The sequence below is a fragment of the Rhinolophus sinicus genome, chromosome 1 (assembly GCF_057876585.1).
Source record: "Rhinolophus sinicus isolate RSI-liver-muscle chromosome 1, RSI-T2T, whole genome shotgun sequence".
Lineage (NCBI taxonomy): Eukaryota > Metazoa > Chordata > Mammalia > Chiroptera > Rhinolophidae > Rhinolophus > Rhinolophus sinicus.
The window spans coordinates 8,965,219-8,990,909 of record NC_142501.1 but is presented as its reverse complement, the minus strand read 5'-3'; the positions used below and the strand labels follow the sequence as shown (position 1 = coordinate 8,990,909).

At 37.7% G+C, this 25,691-nt stretch overlaps 1 protein-coding gene across 7 annotated transcripts in view; it reads right to left on the bottom strand.

Annotated features, from left to right (window-relative positions):
- Positions 1-25,691, bottom strand: part of MRTFA (myocardin related transcription factor A) — a 176,782-nt gene that overhangs the window by 129,108 nt on the left and 21,983 nt on the right. For 4 of the 7 annotated variants that reach the window (XM_074326439.2, XM_074326440.2, XM_074326441.2 and 1 more), the window contains exon 2: positions 18,670-18,731. The exons of 1 other annotated variant lie outside the window; for it this stretch is intronic. The gene's annotated coding sequence lies outside the window, so the exon portion shown is untranslated. Of the gene's footprint in view, positions 1-5,747; positions 5,768-18,125; positions 18,217-18,669; positions 18,732-25,691 lie in introns of those variants that run through there. 2 more of the 7 variants (XM_074326445.2, XM_019734454.3) reach the window with 2 other exon arrangements.

Below are 25,691 nucleotides of genomic sequence, written 5' to 3'. Positions count from 1 at the left end.
TTGCAATTATCGAATCTGAGGAAATGAAAAAAAGAAAGAAAAACGACAGTGTCCTCAGAGACCTATGGGACACTATCAACCATCCCAACATCTGCATAATGGGCGTGCCAGAAGGAGAGGAGACAAAGAAAGGACAGAAAGAATATTTGAAGAAATGACAGATGAGAAGTTCTCAAATTTAATGAAAACCATTAATCTACACATTCAAGAAGGTCAACGAATTTCAAGCAGGGTAAACTAAAGGAGATCCACACCTAGACACATCAAAATCAAACTAGAGAAAGACAAAAAGAAAATCTTGAAAGCAGCAAGAAAAAAGTGACTCATCATATACAAAGGACCCTCAATACAATTAACAGCTGATTTCTCATAAGAAACCAGAGAAGCCCTAAGGCAGTGGGATGACATGAAGTCCTAAAAGAAAAAAAGTACACAAAAGAACAAGACAAATGAAGAAACAAAAACTCATAGACATAGACAATAGTTTAGTGGTTAAGAAGGCGGTGTTCCTTCTCTCCTCAGCTGCCAATCAGCAGAAGGAGCAGGCCACCACCATTTCTCATCTCCTACAACTCCAAGTTGAAGAGGCTAAATTCCTGGAGAGTTTGACCAGGAGATCATGGGCTCTCTTCCTCCACCCAGCCCCCATCCATAAGACCTAGGCTCTATCCAATGAGCAGCAGTCCGAGAATACTGGATCCCTAATCGTGTTCTCCCTAGCTCACAGGGCAAAGGTTGCACGCCAGGAGAGGCAAGCCAAGACCAAAAGCTACCACCCTGGCCAATGTCCAGAGTAATGACTCAGAAATCTTGTCCGGGGGAAAGGTAGTCCATAAGAATAACAAGCTCCAAATAATAATAATAGTAATAAAATAAATTAAATTAAAAGAAAAAGAAAAGGAAAGCTCCAAAACTCACCCCAAAGGCACTGACTTTGACAGAGTGTGGGGAAATTCAGGCCTAAGGAGGTTCTCAAAAAATATCTACTCTCAATCAGGAGCAGCACACTAAACCGCAGGCCAGGTAGCCCAATAATAAAAACCAAGAAAAGAGGCAGCTAAAAATAGCCTCTTCTGGGATCAGAACAAACCACAAAGACTGGCCTAAAAATATTACCCCAGCCCAAATTTACTTGGATCAGAATGATGAACAATTAATGCCAAGACAACTCAAGGGGGAAAGAATAATTTCTTCAACAATGGTGCTGGAACAGCTAGAGAGCCACACGCAAAGAATAAAGATGAACCCCTACCTCACACCATAAACACACACACACACACACACACACACACACACACAAACTCAAAATGGATCAAATATCTAAATGTAAGGATTAAAAATATAAAATTCTTACAAGAAAACATAGATGTAAATCTTCATGATGTTCAATTAAACAACAATTTCTTAGATATACCTAAAGCCAAAGAAAAAAATAAACTGGACCCTCAAAATTTTTAAATTTTGTGCATCAAATGATACTATGAAGAAGTGAAAATAAAAATCTACAAGAATGGAAGAAAATATTTATGAAATCTACGTCTGATAAGGTTTTTATATCCAAATGATATAAGAACCCTTACAATTAAACAATAAAAAGACAAATAACCCAATTTAAAAATAGGCAAATGATTTTAATATACACTTCTCCAGCAAAGGCATACAAAGAGCCAATAAGCACATAAAAAGATGTTCAACATCATTAGTCATTGGGCAATATGAAAAAACACCACAAAGAGATACCACTTCATACCCACTAGGAGAGCTAGAACCAAAAAGTCAGATTATAACAATTATTGGCAAGGATGTGAAGAAACTGGAATTCATATTATAAAATCATTAGATGATTTCATACATGTGAAAAGCCAGGATAGAAAAACTACAGAGACAGAAAGTAAATTAGTGGTTCTTTATTTGGAAAAGTGGGGAGAGAGACTGGGAGATAGTAATGACTAAGTGATACAGGTTTCTTTTGAGTTGATAAAAATGTGCTAAAATCAACTGTGGTAGGGCCGGCCCAGTGGCTCAGGCGGTTGGAGCTCCATGCTCCTAACTCCGAAGGCTGCTGATTCGATTCCCACATGGGCCAGTGGGCTCTCAACCACAAGGTTGCTGGTTCAACTCCTCGACTCCCACAAGGGATGGTGGGCTGCGCCCCCTGCAACTAGCAATGGCAACTGGACCTGAAGCTGAGCTTCGCCCTCCACAACTCAGACTGAAAGGACAACAACTTGAAGCTGAACAGCACCCTCCACAACTCAGACTGAAAGGACAACAACTTGAAGCTCAACAGCATCCTCCACAACTAAGATTGACAGGACAACAACTTGACTTGTAAAAAAGTCCTGGAAGTACACACTGTTCCCCAATAAAGTCCTGTTCCCCTTCCCCAATAAAATCTTTAAAAATAATAATAATAAAATCAACTGTGGTAACAGTTGACTTGTACACTTTAAATGGGTGAATTCTATGATACTTTAATTACATCTCAATAAAACTGTTTAAAAAAAAGGAATGCAGTAGTTGCTACAACATGGAAGAACCTTGAAAGCATTATGCTAAGTGAAAGAAGTCTGTTACAAAAGACCACATATTACCTATTGTATTATTTCATTTATTTGGTGAAAACTATTTTTTTTTAAATGTTATGTCTCTTGAAATGGTCCTAAAGGCATATAGCAAATAAAAAAGTATTTATTCAAGAGAATCTACTAAGGGGAAGCCTGTTGGCTCAGTTGGTTAGAACGCAGTGCTCAGAACACTAAGGTCTCTGGTTTGATCCCCACATGGGCCAGTGAGCTCCGCTCTCCACACCAGATTGAAAACAATGACTTGACTTGGAGCTGATGGGTCCTGGAAAAACACACTGTTCCCCAATATTCTCCAATAAAAAATTACAATTAGAAAAAAAGAGAGAATCTACTAAAACTCATTTATATGGGATAATACAGAATAGGAAAATCCACACAGACAGAAAGTAGACTGATTAGTGGTTGCCTGTGCTGGGGGTGGGAAGGAGGGATGGGAAGTAAATGCCAAGAGATATGTCTGGTGGGTGACGAAAATGTTCTGGAATTAGATGGTGGTGAGAGTTGCACAACTATGTGAATATACTAAAAACCACTGAATTATGAGCTTTTAAAAGGTGAATTTTATGTGTGATTTATATTTCAATTAAAAAAGATCTACACTAGAGGGTCCAAATTTAATAAAATAAAAATTTTTACCACCACATCAAGGACATTTGTAAGTGAAATTACTTTTTTCTTTCCCTGTAAGTGCATGGTGGTAAAAAAACAAAACAAAACGGGCAGACGGGTGGCTCAGTTAGAGTGCAAGCTCTGGGCAATGGGGCTGCCAGTTTGATTCCCACATGGGCCAGCGAGCTGCGCTCTCCACAACTAGAATAGAAGTCAATGAGCTGCTGCTCAGCTCCCGGGTGGCCAGATGGCTCAGTTGGTTGGAGCTGGGCTCTCAACCACAAGGTTGCTGGTTCGACTCCCGCAAGGGATGGTGGGCTGTGCCCCCTGCAACTAACAACAGAGACTGGACCTGGAGTTGAGCTGCGCCCTCCACAACTAAGATTGAAAGGACAACAATTTGACTTGGATGGAGCTGATGAGTCCTGGGAAAAACACACCACTGTTCCCCAATAAAAAGTCCTGGAAATACACACATTTCCCCAATAAAGTCCTGTTCCCCTTCCCCAATAAAAAAATCTTTAAAAAAAAGAAATACAATGACTCTGAGAACAATTTGGCGCTACTACCTCAATTCATGCTTAAGTGCCAGCAGTCTTACTCACCAGTGCTTTTGAAATATCAACACAGTGAAATAAGCAATAATTATTTTATAATAATAGTATTATCATAAAAATAGCTTTGAGCTTGACTCCCTGAAAGTGAATCAAGGACCCCCAGCAGTCCATTTGTAGACTTCACTTTGCAACCCCCTGGATTAGACTACAAACTCCCAGAGATAGGGAATGTGTCCTTCATTTATTTACACAGGTGGCAGTATAGTGAGTCAGAAGAGGAGCATGGGCTTTTTTTGGTCAGGCAGACTTAGGTTCAAATTTTAAAGCTGCCACTAGGTTACAAGAGCTTAAATTTCCTGTGCTATAAAATGAGGATAATACCTACACATGTAAAGTAATTTAAGAGCATCTGAAACATAGCAGGTGTTCAGTAAATGTGAGTTCCCTTCTCATTTTGTTCCCGACCAGCTAGTACAGTGCCCTGCACACAGAAGATGCTCAATAAATATTGGTGGAATCTAACTAGCTCCCTCACACAGATCTATGTAAGTTAAAGTTCTAAGGTGAACTTTAAATGCTAGATTTAGATACAAAGTACTGAGATACGTCCAGATATTTTCCACAAAAGTATTATATACACCTTAGGGTAAATTTTAAACTGAAAATATATTCATCTTTAAAATCAGTCCAATTTTTTAAAAAATCATATGCTTTCCAGATGAGTAGCAGTAAAAAGTGAAATGGTGTGTTAAATACTAGACACTGCCCCACAGCTCTGACTGAAAAACATTTTTATGGCCTGAATATCTCTGTAGCTCAGCTATTTGATTTTCAGTGATATAAACAAATCTATGGTGACTTTATTAAGCCAAATCGTGATGAAGGGCATGAGTATTTTAGTCAAAGGGCCTGATTTTATACACCTACACTACCATTTACTAGACTGTGTGACCTTCAGCTAAGTAGTAACCCTCATGGGGACAATCACTCTTAAGGAATTACTGTGAGGATGACGTGAAATAACGTATGAGAAGCACAACAACGCTGACACAGAATAAGAAGTAAACAAATAGTACTTTAAGCAATTTTACTCCAGTATATTTAAATAGATTACTAATTTAAATATGTTCTTTTGTAACATTCTTATATAGCACCCTGGCAACACGTATAAGATGTAATTTTTAAAAACCGAAAAACAAGGTGTTTTTTGATAAGTTAGTGATCTCAGTAACTTTTGGGTGAATGCTGATAAACCTTTATGGTATAAAAGTTTTCCATTTATACTATAAACTTACTTTCCCCACATTTCAATGGGAAAATCCGAGCAACTCAAAATTATGATATAAATCTGGAATCCCTTAGACTACTCATTTCAGGAGAGAAACTATGTTTCCAAGCCAGGCTTTGGCTTTAACTTCAAAAAATGGGGCTTAGGGAGATAACACAAATTTTCTTTGCACACCAGCAGATCCCTACCTTTAATGAGTTAAGTGTACCTTTAAAAATACAAACCATACACTGGGAAAAAACTCCAATGTAACGTAACTAAAGTAGTTTGTTTTTTGTCACCATTAAGACCATTAATGAGACAGAACGGACAACTACAGCTGAGAAGCCCAAACATTCCAGAGTGTGTTTTCAACTTTAAGGACTTCATCGTCCTTTGGAGAGGAAATCTCCCCCACTCCAAAGAATGTGTGTACACAGTAGACATTGACCATTTTGTTGATAATGACCAAATGCAGCAAAATAAATACATAAAGAAAACACCACCTTGGCATCAAACATGGCGTGTTGATGTAAACGCTTCTAAACATCCCCAGGTTACTACCCATCTTTGACATGCCTTCAAAAACTACACAGAAAAGGAAAGAGCAGAGACAGAGAAAATCATCCCTGTTCAACGTAAATCTGATCTCTCTAAATTACCACCCTGAAAAACTCCTTAGAGCTCATGATCGTTTTAATAGTATTACTTACCCCACCCACATACCTCAATCCAAAAACACAGCTCTAAAGAGCCAAGCATATACAATGGAGAAAAGACAGTCTCTTCACTAAATGGTGCTGGGAAACTGGACAGCCTCATGCAGAAGATGAAACTGGACCACCATCTCACACCATAGACAAAATTAATTCAAAATGGACTGAAGACTTGAATGTAAGATCTGAAACCATAAAACTCCTAGAAGAAAACACATATGATAAGCTCCTTGACATAAGTCTTGGCAATGATTTTTTGGATCTAACACCAAAAGCAGTCAACAAAGCAAAAATAAACAAGTGAGACTACATCAAACTAAAAGCTTCTGCAAAGCAAAGCAAATATGCAACAAAATAAAAGGCAACCTACTAAATGGGAGAAAATAATTGCAAATCATATATCTGATAAGGGGTTAATATTCAAAATAGTTCTTTCAACTCAATAGCAAAAAAACTGATTAAAAAATGGGCAGAGGATCTGAATGGACATTTTTCTAAAGAAGACATACAGATGGACAACATGTACATGAATAGATGCTCAACATCACTAATCATCAGGGAAATGCAAATCAAAACCATAATGAGATATCACCTCAGACCTGTCAGAATGGCTATTATTTAAAAGACAGTAAGTGTTAGTGAGGATGTAGAGAAAAGAGAATCTTTGCAATGCTGGTGCGAATGTAAACTGGTGCAGCCACTATGGAAAACAGTATGGAGGTTGCTCAAAAAAAACCGAAAACAGAACCAGCATATGATCAGCAATTCCACTTCTGGTTATTTATCCAAAGAAAATGAAAACACTAAATCAAAAAGATATATGTACCCCTATGTTCACTGCAGCACTATTTGCAATAGCCAAGACATGGAAACGCCTAAGTGTCCACTGATGGATGCATGGATCAAGAAAATGAGTTATATGTACATACATACATGTACACACACACATACACACACACACACGAATATAATTCAGCCAAAAAAAAAGAATGAACTCTTGCCATCTGAGACATGAATGGACCTTGATGGCATTACCCTAAGTGAAATAAGTCAGACAGAGAAAGACAAATACCTATGATTTCACTTGTAGGTAGAACCTTTATAAAACAAAAAAAAACAGAACTCCTAGATAGAGCGAACAGATTGGTGGCTGCCAGAGGCAGGGGGTGAGGGGTGGGGAAATGGGTGAAGGGGTCAAAAGGTACAAACTTCCAGTTAAAAAATAAGTAAGTCTTGGAGATATAACATACAGTATAGTGACTATAGTTAATAATACTGTATTGCATATTTGAATGTACCAGGAGAATAAATCTTAAAAGGTTGCATCACAAGAAAAAAAAATGTAACTAAGTATGGTGACAGATGTTAATTAGACTTACTGTGGTGATCATTTTGCAATATGTACGAATATGGAATCATTATGTTGTACACCTAAATATATGTCAATTATACCTCAACTTAAAAAAAAACTGCTCTAAGAGAAAGCCTAACTTGAAAATTCAATCTAAATATAAAAACTCAATCATTTCTTGGGGGAAAAAATGAAACTAGGAAGGGAACATTGTCTGTATTAGACAGACGAGAGCCTAGGAACATCCTTTCCTCTAAGAACGACAGAAAGGAAACTGATATGAGGGAGAATATCCAGAGCCAAGTCTGCTACGTAAAAGATAAATACTAAGGAATTCCCAAACCTTATAAAGGCATGCACATCTTGTACTATTTCTCCAAGATTTGTTTAAAATGAAGAGCTAAAATAATTATCATCTATCCCTCACTCCACTGTTCAGTTCTAAAAAGTTCCAAGAAGCTCTTCAAAAGCACACTTCCATCTGGTAATTTACACCTTCTTGTTATAAACAGTAAATAATTACTTAAAAATAATATTAACAACAATCAACTTTTTTTTTTAAGGAGGGCGAAGCTCACAGTGGCCCATGCGGGGATTGAACCAGCAACCTTAGTGCTACTGGCACCTTGTTCTAACCAACTGAGCTAACCGGTCACCCCAACAACAATAAACTTTAAAGTCAGCAAACAACGTCGTAGGTGCCTGCCAATATCATACTAGTTTACAACATTCCTTACACTCAAAGTGTATGAACATCTGGACAGAGCACCGTGACCCTTTCCAGGGCAGCATTTGCAAACCACCAAAAAGACACAGGTGCTCCCCTAGAGGAAAAGCCACGCCCTAACTGTAAAACATAAAAACTTGTGCACTTTTAATAAGAACCCAACCATGCTAATGACGAATGTGTTATTGTGTGACACTATTACGTTGATCAAACATTTTTCAATCAAGAAAAAAAAAAATCAAAATATGGATGTGAGGTTTTTAAAATAAAACTATGCTATAACCCTCAGCACCCACACTGCTTTTTCAAAAACTAATGTTTATGACCATTAGGATGAATAATTTCTATGACAGTAAATATGAAACCATCTAAGAAAAAATGTGTCAGCTGATTGATTTTTCTTAAACTGATGCCATATGATTTCACTTTCAATTTTTATTTTTATTTATGAAAGAATTTAAAATACAGAAAAGTAAAATAATAATATAACAAACAATTATAACATACTACCATATTTGATTCAGGTTGTTTTATGAAATAGAAAATTACAGGTAAACTGGTTTCCCTGCACATTCCACTGTCCTCTTTCCCCCCTTCAGAAGTAAAGTTCCTTCTGAAATTAATATATCTTCTAATCCATTTCTGAAAATAAGTTTGTAGCATATATAGACAATACAATATTGTTTTATTATTTTTAACAATCATAAGCACTATCACATTTAACTTTTATGTAACTTTTTTTCCTAGTATGTTTCCTGGATTTATCTATGTAGCCACACGTACCCTGCTTTGTCCATTCTGTCAGAGTCATAGACTACATTAAAATATCACTGCTTTCTTATCCATTTCTCTATAATTGAATAGTTTCCAAATTTTTCCTATTACAAATATAACTGGAATAAAAATGCTTGTACAAGTTGCCTCTTGCATAAATGCAAGGCTCACTGTGTAGGGAATATATATCTTGAACTGCTGATTCATAGGAATATATTCATCTTCAACTTCAGAAAAGCTTGCCAAAGATGACACATCTTTCAGCAGTGTATTCGGGTTTCTCTTCCCCAAAGTCTTGTTAACAATGGGTACTATTAGACTTCATATTTGTACAATTGAAGTGTGTGAAATAGTATCTCACTATTTGGAAATGAGCCAATTTTTACAGTTTTATTAGACAACTGGGCTTTCTGTTCTGTAATATTTCTATTTCTAGGTTATTACATATAAGAAATACACAACTATTCCTTTCTTGTGTTCACCCATAGAGTCATGTACTACAAAACTTTCAATTTCACATTCAACCTTTCAACAAAGCAGAAAATTTTTCTTTGTAATTATGATTTTCAAGTTGGCATAAGCCTTTAGGAAAATGATATATTTTTAATAAGGCATCCCATGTGTCAGACTATCATATAGCTCTACTCAGCAAAAAAGGTAGATCTCTATCTTACCCATAAACAGATAATTTGGTCATTAAAAAAAAAACAACAGCTTTATTGGAATGTAATTCACTACCATAAAATACATCCTTAAAGTATACAATTCAGTGGTGTTTAGTATATTCACAAACTTGTGCAACCATCACCACTGTTTAACTCCAGAACATTTTCATCACCCTAAAAAGGAGCACCATACCCATTAGCAGGCTCTTCCGGGGCCTCTAGCAATCACTAATCCACTTCTGGTAAAAACATTCATCCACTTACTCTTATTCATAGTCCAAAAAACTTCCCTGGTCATTTCCTTCAATTCAGCCAAAGAATAAAGCTTTTAATTCACACACACACACACACACACACACACACACACACTCACTCTCTACTATGGAAGGCACTGTAACTTTGACTAATTTGGGAAAACATAAAATTTATTCGCAAATCAGGGTAAACCTATCTGACAACGTATGAATGCCACTAGCTCCTTTGAGATATAATTTTACTTGCCCAAAACTTACACACACTATGCACATCACTATTGTTTCTGTTTGAAAACAGGCTGACCATGAGTACACAGGGTACTGCAATGCTAAGTGCCTCATTGGCCTGAAGCAGGTAATAGATTTTAGGACACATGTTCTAGCAAGTTTACCAAACAAGGTTAAAAAGCATTTAACAAATAGGGCTGTGAAAGAGCCTGAAGAATCTGATTGCCACCAAACAAATCTACCTGATTAAAATACCAGAGCCTTGTTTTGCCTTTTCATAAAACTTTAACAGATGTCCACCAATCCTTCCAAATAACCTTAAAGCAAATAGTCACAGGACAGCTCACTAGCACCTCAGAGAAAGAGCTACAATGTTTAGCGAAAAAGAAAATGTGTATAATAAGAAAACCATACCTCCCTATGTGACTTCAGGGACCCAGCTTACAAACAGGGCAGTCTTAACTTTGATAACTTTCTTTTCTGGTGATAATTCTCCTGCCAAACTGCCAGGAGATAAAAGAGAAAGGTTTCCAGAGAAGGTCCAAGATGGCAGAATAAATGCAAAATGAAAAAAAGTAAAATAAATACACATGGATGGGGGAGGAAAACAAAGAGGGTTTCCAACACTCAAAACAATGAATTCCCCAGCTTTACCTCTCAATGAACTACATACACACACTCAAGGTACAGAACAACACAAAGAGAATGCTGCAAGAAATTAGCCTTGCAACTCAAGGAAAGCATAGTAAAGCAGAGCCCGAAAGGCTCTCTAGGTGGACGACACAATCCCCATGAGAACAGTGCACGGGAAGGGACTGCTTATCTACATTTCCTACCCCACTGTGGGATACGTAATTGGTCATCTGCATAGTACTTTATGTGTCCAGACTAATCACAGTTCTGGAATTACTCCATCACAATAATTGAGCATGATTAAAATTTATATCCCTTCTTCATGCCTTCAGATTACAACAAATGGGAGAAAAATCAGGAAGGAAGAGTCGAGAAATAGACTCTTCCTTTCTCTCAAAACCTCGTCAAAATAATGGTAAAATTGCTGAATTTTAGGTCTGAGGAAATCGAGAGTATCCAATGATTTCAGATGATGGAGAAAGAAAACTCAGAAGAGTTACAAGCAATTTGCTTAATGTCACCAAATGAATTAGTGGCAAAGCCAGGAGGAGGAACCCTGATCTCCTGACTCCAAACTCAGCATTTCCACACTACCAACATTCGTTTTCTTTAAACAAACAATGAAATAGGTATGGAGGATTCTGGGCCGTTAGGTTCGGCACACTGGTTTGTCTTTTAAAATGACAAATCTCTCCTCATGTTGGCATACCAAAAAAAAAAAAAGTTACAACAAAATCCAAAGCAGCTATCATTTCTGCCAATCAAAGACTAAAGATCAATACAATGAGCCAGGCAATCCACTGGAACTGAATGAATATAGCAGGATCGTGAGGATGACAAATAGGAAACAGGCCTAACTCTGGTTAGACTTCAATGCTACTGAGCAAGAGGGCTCCAAGGTGTAACTCGTTCTAGATATCTGAGGTCAATCATTACTACTTTAACTTTAAATTTTTAAATTTTTATTAAAACCTTATATAAGCTTCTTAAAAATCACGTAGGCTAGATTTATAACAAAAAGCAATAGTCAATGGGATATAAATCCTCATTCAGGCAGCAGAAAGGAGAACAGAGCTGGGTGGGGGAAACAAGCGCAAACAGGAAGCTACTGAAGCCTGAGAGAGAGGAAGGGGGTTTAGCCAAGGGCAGTAGTAAAGCAGAGTGTCAGGTTGTATCACCTTGTAGTAACGGCGAGTACTATGTCATGAAACTTTTGTTTCAGATACCCATATACTTATGTATATAATTGGGTCCTAATATAAAATGTCTCCAATTATGAGTCACAACCCAAAAAATTTTGAGAAACATTGCCCCAGGAAGTTGAGAATACTGATCTTCCCTAAAATCTTTATCAAAGTCCTACATTAGGCTCAAGTAAAACAAGCTACAAGTTTAATTACACACCAAATATAATCTTATTGATCTGCCAAAAGAACACATCATCTGGTCTTTAAAAAAAAAAGAAAAAAGAAAAAAAACAGTACAAGCAGTATTCAAGCATCAATGGAATGAATGCCAGGCACAAATTCTGTTACTTCTACCAACCATGGAGATATACAGATTACTAACAAAATATAATGCCAATTTTCTTTAACCACTAAACCATTCTAACCATTCAACTACTCCTAACTTTAGGGATTAAACACCAGCAACACACAACATTCATAATAGCAATGCTTTCAGAATTCAGGAAAATACCTTACTCTCCCAAATGAGAAAATATGGCCTAATTGTCCTTGAAGAATTCAAAGATTATATACTACAGCTTCAGAAAGTGGCAAGAACAATGGGGTAGGTGTATTAGAAGCAAAGAGGAGTATTTTTTTAAGGGGGATTAGTGGCAATGTGTTTTTTACGTAATAATTTTTTTTTATTTGAACATTCACCATATTGTTTGATCACGCCTCGTATTCTAAATTAAAAGTAAAGCTACATTTCCCCCAAGTTTCATAAAGAAAGGATAGGGACAGAGAAAATTACAGAAGGAATACCTAAGACTCTTTCCTTGAGCAAAGTCTACAGGTACGCTTACATGTTTATGTATACGTGGATAGTGTACAGATTTAAGGGAAAAGTCACTGAGTAACATGAGACAAGTTTTATCAGACTCAGAAGAATATATAACCCTTACTGAACACTTGTGATCAAAACAGTGGCAAATGCTTATTCAATCCTTGCAGTAAACTTATGAGGATATTATTGTTCTCCCTATTATACAGAGGAGAACACTGAGGTAGAGAGGTTAAATAACTTGTTCAAAATCACCTAGTAATTAAGAGGTTGAGCCAGGGTTCAAACCCAGATTAACTCCAGAGCCCTCACTAAGAGCTCTATTGTTTCAAGGCACATGTAGGAAAACTCACGATAGGGAATTTTTTGTTGTTGTTTTAAAGCGGGAAAGAGCTGTCTGAAAACTATGAACCTTGAAAACATGCAAAGTGAAAGAAGCCAGTACCAAAGAGAACGTACCGTGTTTCCCCAAGAACAAGACCTAGCCGGACAATCAGCTCTAACGCGTGTTTTGGAGCAAAAATTAATATAAGACCCAGTCTTATTTTACTGTAATATAAGACCAGGTATACTATACCATACTATACTATATACTGTAGTATCAGGTCTTATATTAATTTTTGCTCCAAAAGATGCATTAGAGCTGACTGTCCGGCTAGGTCTTATTTTGGGGGAAATACAGTATTATATAACTGCACTTATATGAAATGTCCAGAACAGGCAAGTGTGTAGAGTCAGAAAGTAGGTTAGCGGTTATATTAGGGCTGGGGGAGAAGGGAGAGGCTGTTGGAGGGTGGGGAATGGGGAGTGGCTGCCAATATCTATGGGGTTTCTTGAAGGGGTGATGAAAATGTTCTCAAATTGATTTTGGTGATGGTAGTACAACTCTATGCATATACTAAAAACTATGGAACTTTGTATTTTAAATGGGTGAATTGTATGGTATTTTAATTTTATCTCAATAAAGCTGTTTTTTAAAAAATAGACCTAAACTGAGGTGATAGCAGGAGGGTCTAAGTTGTTTCCCAGGCCTCTAACATGAATAATAGGAATGAAGACGTGATTTATACTGCATTCACCAGATGCAGGAGGAAGGGGAAAGGAGAGGTAGACAAGTCAAGTTCGGACATGTTAAATTTAAGGTACCAATGAACACCCACATCTCTAAGGTACCTATAGAAATGTCCAGAAGACAGCTGGATTGATAGGTCTAGGGCTTATTAGCAGTCTGGGGTAAAGAAATTACTCAGAAATCAACAGCAAATAAGCAGTGGCTGAAATCAGAGGTACTGATGCAGAGATCCTCAAAGCGTATAGAGAGTGATGAGAGCTAACGGCTAAGACTAAGATTAGAGAGCCCCAGGGAACATCCACAATGAACCACCAAGCAGAGAAGAGAAGCAATAGCCAAACAGGAAGGAGGAAAGAATACAAGAAAAACAAAATCCTTAACAGTGTCAATTGCCTCAGAGGGGTCCTAGCACAGAGTCTGGCACACAGAGGTACTCAATAAATATCTGATAAACTAATATAAACAAAGAAGTACTCACTGATTTGACAATATGGAAAAAATTGTAATTGGTGTCTTCAGTAAGACCACAGAGTATCTAAATGCAAATTCAAAAGAGGTGCCTTCTTTAGGTGGGCACACAGTGAGATAAGCAGGGCTCAAGCTGGATTTCAACCCCCAACATACCCCCCTCAGGTGGGCCCCCAGGTGCAGTGAACAACTACGGTAGGTTAAAAGACAGAGATGTAGAAATGACAACAGCATAGACTACTCTTTCATAATCTACCTGAGAAGGGAAATACAATAGCCTCTGGTGCCAGGGAAGGATTTCTCCAATTCTAAAACCCACCAATAAACTACAGCATATACTCTCATCATCTAAATGGCTTATTGTGAATTTGAGGCGGTAGTTCATCCAACCTTTAGAGAACATGTTCTATTTATAACCTATTTAGCCATTTAACTATAATATTATAGCTTCCATTAGCAAAAAGAAAGACATAACCTAGACATACACATGAACAATAAAACAAAAACTAATTAAATGCTACTGGAAATAAAGGACAAAGCAAGCAGCTATAGGACTTCCATAGACAAAAACACAATCATTCAAATACCAAGTGTGGCAGTTTTGAAACATACCCACAAATTCTTTAATACTTTTCCATTCAAAAGGTGGAAACTAATTCCTCTCCCCTTGAGTGTGGGTTGTACTTGATGACTCTTCTAATGAACAGAATGTAGCAAAGTGACAACACATGACTTCTGAGATGAGGTCATAAAAGGTACCCTGGCTTCCTCCTCCTCTCTGAGATCAGTTGCTCTAGAAGGATGTCAGCTGCCATGTGGTGATACACTCCATCAGTGCTCTGGAGAAGTCCATCTGGTAAGGAACTGAGGCTCTCTGCCAACAACTATGTGAGTGAGCCCTCTGGGAAGCAAATCCTCCACCCCCGTCAAGCCTTCAGATGACCACAGCCCCAACAGACATTACGAATGCAACTTTATGAGCCAGAATCACTCAGGTAAGATGTTCCCAGATTCGTGCCACAGAAACTGTGAGATAATGGTTATTGCTGTTTTAAGCTGCTGAGTTTTAGGATAATTTGTTGTGCTAAAATAGATAACTAATACACCAATAAAACTTTTAAAAGCTCGGGTGTACTAAAATATTCATTAACCTTATTTACCAGGCATCTGAACACTTACATACAGAGCAGAATTCTCCAAGTTAGCAAATTTCTAATCTGTATACACAAAAATAAATAACCAGATATATGATTTCCTTTAAAAATAAATAACAAATGAAATTAATAGGAAACCAAGAATTATGCAAGAGCTTTTACTGAGAGGCCTGAGGCATTACAGAATAAAGTCTTCTGAGAAAAAAACAAAACAAAAATTTGAACAAAGTCAAAGCACTATTTTTAAGAAAGGTTACACTTTTTTCAAAAGAATGGAATAAAAATGACAAAAGAGTGATTATGTTTGACCTGCACTAAGAAATATATAAAAAATGAGGGGGAAGAAGATATGCAATAGGTAGAGTGGTGGAAAATTCTGTAAGAGGATTACATTTGATGCAGAACTTAAAATTTGTGGATGACTTTAAAGGAAGTTAAAAAGTATTTACAAGGGATCCTTTGGGGTGCTGGAAATGTAACAGTGGAGTGTGGTAATGGTTGTGCAACTCTACAAATTTACTAAAAATCACTGAATTGTACACTTCAAAAGGGCAAATACTGCAGTACATAAATTATACCTCAATAAAGCTTTTTTTTTTTTTTTTTTAAGTAGGACAGGTGTCCCTCAGAGATATTTCAGGTTGGATTCCAGACCACCACAATTAAGCAGGCATCGCAATAAAGCAAGTCATAATCTTTTTTGCTGGTGGAGTCTTGCCTTCAATTTGTAAAACACGCAACATCTGCGAAGTATAATAAAGCGAAGCACAATAAAACGAGGTATGCCTGTATTTATTTATTCACTGAAGCAAGATGGGAAAATTACATTATTACTTGGGTTTTTCTCACTAAAGAAAGGAAGCAGCCAAGAGGAAAGGAAAAGTACAGTAATTCATTCAACAGACAGGAAAATTAAAATTAAAATGTTCATAGATTAAGAAACATTAATGTTTCCATTTCATCCCAATAAAGGGCAGTATTGTGTCTTTGGTTAAGTCTCCATAAATCTTGCTGAAATCACAAAAGTTTATTATCTTAAGAGAAGACAGATTTGGAAACTTTAAATGTAAAACAAGTGTAAAAAAATGAAGAAGAAGAAATACTTCAACTTAATTTCCTATTTTAAAGAATGTATGGCGGGGACGGCCAGATGGCTAGTTGGTTAGAGCTGGAGCTCTCAACAACAAGGTTGCCGGTTCAATTCCCGCATGGGATGGTGGGCTGTGCCCCCTGCAACTAAGATTGAAAATGGCGACTGGACTTGGAGCTGAGCTGCGCCCTCCACAACTAGACTGAAGGACGACGACTTGGAGCTGATGGGCTCTGGAGAAACACACTGTTCCCCGATATTCCCCAATAAAAAAAATGAATAAATAAAAAAAGAATGTATGGCAATTGCTTTACAAGCATGATGACAACAGCCAATTCCCTCAGCCAGTCACAACATCCACATGAGGGATTTTTAGGGGGGGTATATTTGGAGAAAATTAATTTGCATTGGTTTAGGGACTTTTGCAGCAATTTCCCAAAACAGCAGTACTGTATTTTATTTATCTTATCTGCGCTACAGAGACCAAGTAAAACTGTACCTATAAACAACCACAATGCACACTTGTTTTGAGTTATGAAAATATTAACCTACTCTGACCTCCTCTGTACCAACTTCAGCAAACCCTAGGTCAAGAGTCTCAACTTCCCAAAAGAGCACAGTTGTCTCTAATTTCAGACCTGCTAGTCTGCTCTCTGCCTTTGGCTAAATCAGCAGCAAACCCAGAAATAAAAACAAAAAACTCTACTAACTTACGTAGGTATTTCCTTTTTCCATAAACGAATGTTCTAGCAGACACACAAAAAAAAATAACATATATCAATATGTAATTCTATTCTCTCTAAGTGGCTATAATAATGGACAAAATACTAGTTCAAGGTAGTGATATTCACTTTATTATCCACCTAGACTTGAAAACTTGTAATATCAATGAACTTCATATGTTTCAATAAAAGAACATTCTGTGAAAGTTTACAGTACCAGGCCTAACCCTGAGGAGGCAATTCAATAAATGTTAGTTCCTTTCTGTCCTTTCCGTTAATTCTTACAGTATTTCCATGAAGTAGTTCTTGATTATTATTACCCCAATTTAAAACAGGAAAATAGAAAGAAGAGAACTGCCTGACTGCCACCCAGATCAGACCCTGAAAATTCCGGCCACGTGGTGGTGATGAAGGGATTCATTTGCAGACGTTAAAATTTTTCCCCCCTTTCTTCTGCCTCCCCTGCCCCCCACTCCGGTTCAAGCCATTGTTTCTCAGTCTAGTTGTGTAGGACACAGCTCCCTGGCCCATGCTGGTGTTATGAGCCTCGTGTTCCCCCTGGCCACAGCCGCTCATGGCAGCACACAGCAGCCTGAGGCAGTGCACGCCAACCTCCGGCTGCTCCCAGCAGCCCAGCTCCAGGGAGAGCTGTTGTTCACAATCTTAGCTGTAGAGGACGCAGTTCACTGGCCCATGTGGGAATCGAACCAGTGACCTAGGTGTTAGGAGCAAGGCGCTCTCTCTCCACCTCCTGGGCAGAAGTGTCAATTCCAAGGACCTCTCTCCTGCTATAGGAAATGGCTCAACTGTTTTTTTTCTTGAAGCAATGTATTCAAGGTTCCTGTTCTCTGTGACTGAGAGAAAGCCAACCTCAAGAACCTCTCTATGCTGTTCTAACTGCAAATGCAGCAAGAGTCCGAAGACTCATCAACCCATAGAACCCCATGCACAAGTTCACAGGATTCCTTGTTTGGAGTTGGGGGAAGTACTGTCGTTGTTGTTTTTTGTTTTTTGTTTCTTTTTGATTGTCAAGTTCACTCTCCAAGTTTCCTGTACCAATAAGTGTGGGGTCTCCACAAACCTAAGATCATGGAAAACTAGGGCTACATGAACTAGCACTAGCTGTTACTTTGACAGGAAATATTCTGACAGAAATAGGTTTGCAGAGCTGTGAAGCTGCCATCCATAGTTTTTTTTGTGGGAATCTGACACAAGATAGATACATGAGCCAAAGCCCTACCTGATGTACTTCTGTTCAGGCTCCGGAGCTTAACACAGGAACACAAGCATGTCGTGTCAAATTAAACTCCAGTGGTTCAGATGGGCAGATTCTGTCATCAATAACAAAACGTATAATTGTCAGAGACGGTCTGGCTACTCTCCAGACAGGCCCTTTGTTGCATTTAGTCTACCATTCACAGAAGCTACTGAATTTTAGAGTGACCAGAAGAACTAGCTAGCCTGTCACTTCCTACTACCCCAAGTTGGTTTACATAACGGCTGCAATGCAACAACTCCGCCCTCTAAGGATGGGGTCACAGTGTGTAAGCGCATGTGCATGAATTCATGGCTCTGTTCTATGATCACCAAAATTTTAAATTGGATCTGTTTCTTTGGCATTTAATACATTCTAACAAGATACTACGCACAACATTAGATAAACTAGGTGACCATGACGAGTATTTCCCTAAATAATAATCAAATCTGATCTATTCCAGCTCAGTAGAACTGAAAATACTAACAAACACCTCAGGCAGGAAAGAGTAAATAAACCTGGGACCTACCTTGTTTACAATTCCCACAGACAGATGAAATTGAATTCCATGCCAACTGTACCTTTCGATCACTAAAACACAAACAGAAAAATAAAAGTTCATGCAATATAAGCAGTTCTTCCAGTTCCTAGCAGGTATTTGGTTTCAAAGGTAAAAAGCTATTTCTTATCTCTTTCTATCCTCTCCATGCCCACAACAGTGATTGAGCTCTGTCACTGGCAGGAAGGCCGAGAGAGAAAAATTAATAGGTAAAACTAACTGAGCACTTACTATATGCTAGACACTGTTCTAAGTGCTTAAATGTATAATACTAACTAATTTAATCCTCACAACAACCCTATGAGATATTCTCGTTAACTCATTTTACATTCAAATGACAACTGACCTATACCTCTGAAAGTTGCTCTTACTGGTGTTACGAAATGTCTTTTAAATTTAAAAAAAAAAAAAGTATTTTAAATAATGTAGGCAATCTCAACCATTATAGATGGACTGTCTCAATGGTTAACGTCTGTGTTCCATACTCAACCACTGCTGCATTTTTGAGTCCCCACAATGTGCTGGGCACTATACTGGGTGTTAGAGAGGATTTATTCTCTGCCCTTTGGGAGCTGAGAAACTAGTTGGGAGATCAGACTAAACTATAAGAAATGGTTCAAGAAATGGAATGTCCTATATTATGAGATACACTCTCTTTATGTAATCATTCAGTTAAAAAAAAAAAAGTCAATAACCTCTGGGAAAAGGGGAGAAAAGATTCACCTAAGAGGTGCCCTAAACCTGGGCCTTTAAAAATAGGTTACATTGGCAAAGTAAGGGGAAAGACTCTTTAGGCCTGGAAATGAGAACAAAAATATGATGGCAGGGACAGTGTCCCTCACATCCTTCATAATTTGATCCCATCCAGTTTTACTACCCTTTGCCCTGGCCACTGATCTCCCTCCCTTTCCCCAATAGCCACACCAAAATTCTCACTTCTAGAACATACGCTCTTTGATAATTCCATTGCTTCTCCTACTGCCTGTTCTTGCCCCTTTTCCCTGACGAGTAACATTAATCCTAGTGTGTGATAGGCACTCAGTAAAATGTAGCTATTGTTGTAAATAACTTTTATTATTAAGATCCAATTGAAACATTTTTCTAAAGCCTTTCCAATTTCCCTGAGTTAATCGATACTCCCTCTCTACCATATTTGCATGGCATTTGTCTATTTCCCCATTAGAGAGGTAAAACTTATTTTACTGTCTCCAGATTTCCTTTTTCTTTCTCTCTACTTGTCTGAACAGGAAACATCTTTTATACAACACAATATCCCCCAAGACCTAGAAGAGTATCTGGCACATAATAGGTGCCCATTATGTACTTGTTAACAAAGGTTACTGAAGGCCCAACTGAGTCAAATTTACAGAATGAATAACGACAGAACTCTTTTAAAAAGTCAGCTCCTTTAGTACATTTAAAAGATTCAGTTTGTCAAAACCTAAAGCACTTTTACATTTTCATGAATATGTCTGCTACATAATACCAACAATTCATGAACAAGAAAATCAAAGTGGATTCACTAAAAACTACCAGCTGGCTAGTTTTTGCTTGACAACAAAGCAAGGTCCTCATCCATGCCAACTGAGACAGGAGAAATTAACTGAATATTGATGACTTAGGTATTCTGCTGGCGACCTTGCCCACTGAAACAGTACCACAGTGCTGTATGCAATATGTATGTTTAAATGGGTATTTATATTGGCTTTTAGTCATGGATCATTGAGGTTACAAATTTAGAAGTCCAATCATAAATCTAAGGTTTATTTATAGAAACTTTCCATATGGTAGGAGTTTAAGAAGTAAAACAGCAGCCTTTTTCCCTGTGGAAAGCAGAAGGCAGCAGGGCGCCAGAGGAGCAAACCCTCTCCTGACTGCTCTTGGCACAGCTTTGCGCAGAGGAAGAAATGTGCAGGCCCAACAGGAGCCTGGCTGACCATCAGTCACCCAGGGCAACGGGCACTCTCAATGTCTGTGCTTTTCAAGGCTTACGTATTAATTTTACACATACTTATGTTCATTTAAAGCACAATTTGTGGCTTGGAATTTCAACAATGTTCTGATGTGCTAGTTTGTCCACATATTAATCGCGTCAGCCAGGTCTGAACATGCCAAGCTTAAAATACTCTCCAGGTCATTATGCAAAGGTATGAGCTCAATCCTTTCTTCTCGGGAAAAGGAACTTAGTCAGGGGAGAATGACTAAAGCAATAGTATTTCAATGGAAGTCATAACAGAAAAAGTCAACTCCTAAACAGTGTTGCGTTGCTGTTTTAAAATATCTGAATGGAAATAAGATACAAGCTAATGACAGGTTTCTTAAAATTATTAACTGAAAAATGAGACCCTGGATTTTTAGTTCACAGTTGTCAGAGAATTTATTTTGAAATTGCTTTCTACATGAGACCATCTTATAAAAAGGTTGTTTTAGTCATACACTGACTAAACCCCTTTAGAATCCAAGTCTAACTTACTTTATATTGAAATGAATTATATTTTTATGTGAACAGTATTATGAGCAAGGTGCTTTTAACCTTTTATTTTGTTGGCTTTTAGAGAAATGCCAATAAAACCTGCAATTACTAAATTTTTATAAGTAAACCTCAGAAGCTCACACATCCAATCCCTTCATTTTCAGTTGGGAACCGGAGCAGAAAGGGCTCTGTTATAACAGAAACACTGGGGCCAGAATATGATTACTAGTCCACTGTACTTATTCTACTACATACTACTAAACACATTGCTTTTTAGTAAGACAGAAAATATTTTGGAAATTACAACAGAAGAACAGTTTGGCTATCTACACGCATTCGCTAACTGAAAAGAATTTAAAAATTAATCTGTGTGCCCTGAAGGTTTGGGAATGCTGTCCCTTAAAAACTTGGGCAGTAAATTGTAGCAGTTATTTTCAATGCTTTTGGTTCAATACATGCTCACAGAGAATCTCTGCTGGAAAGTTAGCTTTCAAAAGTTTTTCTTACATTCCAAAGGGAATGGGAGTAATTTTTACAATCTAAGACGACATTATCATTATCCTCTAAAAAAATAAAGTTACCACAAAAAAGATAAGCAATTCCATTGAATTCTGGGTCTTCTTTCAAACATGCATTTCTTCTGAGAGAATGCTATTTTAAGTTGGGTGAAAGAGATGCAAAGAATAAAGGGAAGGTAACAAAGAAAATGGAATGGAAAGGCAAACGAGGAAAGAAAATCAATATAAAGGTTTGACTCTGATATCAGAAAGGAAGAGAGAAAACAATTCCCAATTACATGAATGAACTGTGATTTTTAAGCTACCAGCCTCAGCAGGGTGTGGTTACATACCTCCTCAAACCAAACACCTATGAAAAAAATCTAAACCTCATTTTGCCTGATTCCTCTATTTGTCTTTCTCTCACTTTCAAAGAGTTCAGTGGACTGGAGAAAATAGGGGAGTCATTTCGAAACGTCAGTCCATGTAGCCCCCTCAAAGTGCTGGTACTGGCTGGAGCTGTCAGAGCATCTCAAAAGGAGAGTCAGGAGAGGTCACTGCGTTCCCAAACATGTCTATAACCTCCTCTAAAAGAGACTAGAAACCTGCAAGCAGCAATATACTCTGCTGCCTTTCACAGCTACCAAAGTCCTTTCCTTTCCTGTCATCGATTTACCTTGCATAGACATTTTAAAGAACAGTTAACATAACATTTGGTTAACACGTTGCGTACGGATCACGAGAATCTTCACGAGGGATTTAAACCCCGCCGTACGGAACGTGTTAAGATGACAAGGGGAGGAAGGGAATAAGGTAGACCTAGGTATGTAGCTGTGATCAACCCAGCTGCACCATTCAACCTAACATGCTTGGTTAGGCACCAGAATATACATAATACTTTACAAATTAAAGATTAAAATCTCAAACTTTCCACTCATAAGAAGTTTCAAACTCTATCAAAGCTCCCAGTTTTGCCTTCCTGCCAGCACCTCCTAACAGCCATGGACGCAGCTCCCATTTCACTGTGTGCTAAAACTCAGATGTCCGAGCTCCAGACAGGCAGATACAGCTACTACTTTTTCAAACTGCAAAGCAAAATCCACTTTACGGTTTTCAAGTATTTGAACATCTATTTTCTTACGTGATTCTCCTAACACTAGAAAGTGGCTATTTTCAGAGATGATGGTGGAGAGCAAACCATGGCAAAGTCTGTAGGTGGAATCACAGGAGAAGGAGCCCACGTGCCCATCAGTGTTCTAAACACAGAGAGGGGCTCTCTTTAGACCGCAAACCTGACTTGAACACCTCTGCAGTGAGGCTTAAATAAATGTGTACATTCCTGTTTCCTTAAACAGAACAAAATGAACATTGTTCCCATAATAAATTATTTTAATTTTTCAAAACAGGTTATATATAACTATGGTTTAAAAAAAAAATCAAACAGTACAAAAGGTGTACAAAGAAGAGTAGGTCTCTCTCCCCCCCCAGCACTCCTTTCCAGAAAGGCGTTCACGTTTTCGTAGTTTAACATTTTCTTAATGACTGCATCACTCTCCCATGTGGCTGCAGGGGAAGGAGCTGAGTGACTTAGCTCTTTATTACACTTCCAGAGAGAGGACATCGCCACAATCATTGCATAGTGGGAATGAAAAGCTTATTTTTAGTTTTGTATATGTTGTTTGAGATAGTTGGCTTTCCAACTTTTCCATCAGGTCAGGTTGATGAAATAATGGTTTCTAACAGTTCCATTTTACTATATAATAGATGAGAAACCAGAAGTTTAATCTGACCTGGACTACAGTTTTATAACAAAGTAATTTCAGCAGTTACAATATACATGAAAAAATAAATACTCATTATACATACAGTTTAAAGCTGATTAATTCTCAATGATCATATCTTTTAAAGCTTGAAGAGGAAGTCTGAAATCCATTCCATCTCACAGGCATAGGTATGGGGTCAAATCGCAGTACATGAGGAGGAATAATAAAATAGAACGGTCTCCTGGTATCTGTTCCCAGCACTGAATTCTTCATCCTGACAGCAACTGATCAGTGGTCCCAACATGATCAGCGTCAACCTGACATACTCCCTTCCTAAACACAAATTTCCCTCTCCTTCTGTTCCCTGGAAGATCCCAAAAGAGAATGGCCAAACATGCAAAAGAATGAAACTGGACTACTATCTGTCACCATGTACCAAAATTAACTCAAAATGGATCAAAGACCTAAACATAAGACCTGAAACAATAAACTACATAGAAGAAAACACAGGTACTAAACTTATAGACCTTGGGTTCAGAGGACTTTATGAATTTGACTTCAAAGGCAAGGCAAGTAAAAGCTAAAATAAACGAATGGGACTATACCAAAGTAAAAAGCTTCTGCACAGCAAAAGAAACCATCAACAAAATAAATAGGCAACCAACTGAATGGGAGAAGATTTTTGCAAACAGTGCCTCCGATAAGGGGCTAATATCCAAAATATATAAGGAACTCATACAACTCAACAACAAAAAATAAACAATCCAATTAAAAAATGGGCAGAGGACCTGAATAGACATTTCTCCAGAGGACATACAAATGGCCAATAGATATATGAAAAAATGTTCAACATCACTAATCATCAGGGAAATGCAAATAAAAACCACAATGAGATATCACCTCACATTGGTTAGAATGGCTAACGTGTTTCCCCGAAAATAAGACCTAGCCAGACAATCAGCTCGAATGCGTCTTTTGGAGCAAAAATTAATATAAGACCCGGTCTTAAAAATAAGTAAAATAAGACTGGGTATAATATAATGTAATATAACAGAATATAATAATATAATACCAGGTCTTATATTAATTTGTACTCCAAAAGACGCATTCAAGCTGATTGTCCAGATAAGACTTATTTTCGGGGAAACAGGATATCATCAACAAATAATAACAAGTGTTGGAGAGGCTGTGGAGAAAAAGGAACCCTCATACACTGTTGGTGGGAATGCAGATTGGTGCAGCCGCTATGAAAGGCAGTGTGGAGGTTCCTCAAAAAATTAAGAATAGAATTACCATATCACCCAGCAATCCCTCTCCTGGGTTTACCCAAAAAATCTGAAAACATTTATCCATAAAGATATATGTGCTCCAATGTTCATTGTAGCTTTAGTTACGGTAGCCAAGACGTGAAAACAACCAAAGTGTCCTTTGATAGATGATTGAATAAAGAAGATATAGTATATATACACAATGGAATACTATTCTGCCATAAGAAAAAATGAAATACAACCATTTGCGACAACATGGATGGAACTTGAGATTATTATGCTAAGCGCAGTAAGTCAGACAAAAAAGTCAAGAACCATATGACTTCACTGATATGTGATACATAAAACTGAAAAAAAAAAAAAAAAAAAAACAAGACAAACAAATGAAGAAACAAAAACTCATAGACAGAGACAATAGTTTAGTGGTTACCAGAGGGTAAAGGGGGAGGGGGCTGGTAGATGCAGGTAAAGGGGATCAAATATATGGTGATAGAAGGAGAACTAACTCTGGGTGGTGAACACACAATGTGATATATAAATGATGTATTACAGAACTGTACACCTGAAACCTATGTAACTTTACTAACAATTGTCACCCCAATAAACTTTAATTTAAAAAAAAAAAAAGAGAGAGAGAATGGCCCAGAGTCTGACAACAAATACATCTAGGAAGAAGACCCACCTTTAGCACTATTCCCACATTCTGCGTCAAGGTCATTGGAGAAATCTCAAAATCACCCCATCTCAGGGTTGGAAAGGGATCATCATGTGTCAACAAACATTTTCCAAGTGACCATATGCTAAATGCTAAGGATATACAGATGATTTTGACGAAATTTCTATTCAAGGCATTGTATACTTTAATAGAGGAATTAACAAAGGGTTATGGGAGTATAGAGGTGGGAATAAAACACCAGATTTTCAAAATAAATTGCCAAGAATTAACTTGGGATTGCCACATCCACCATCTCCTACCAAACTTACATGCAGA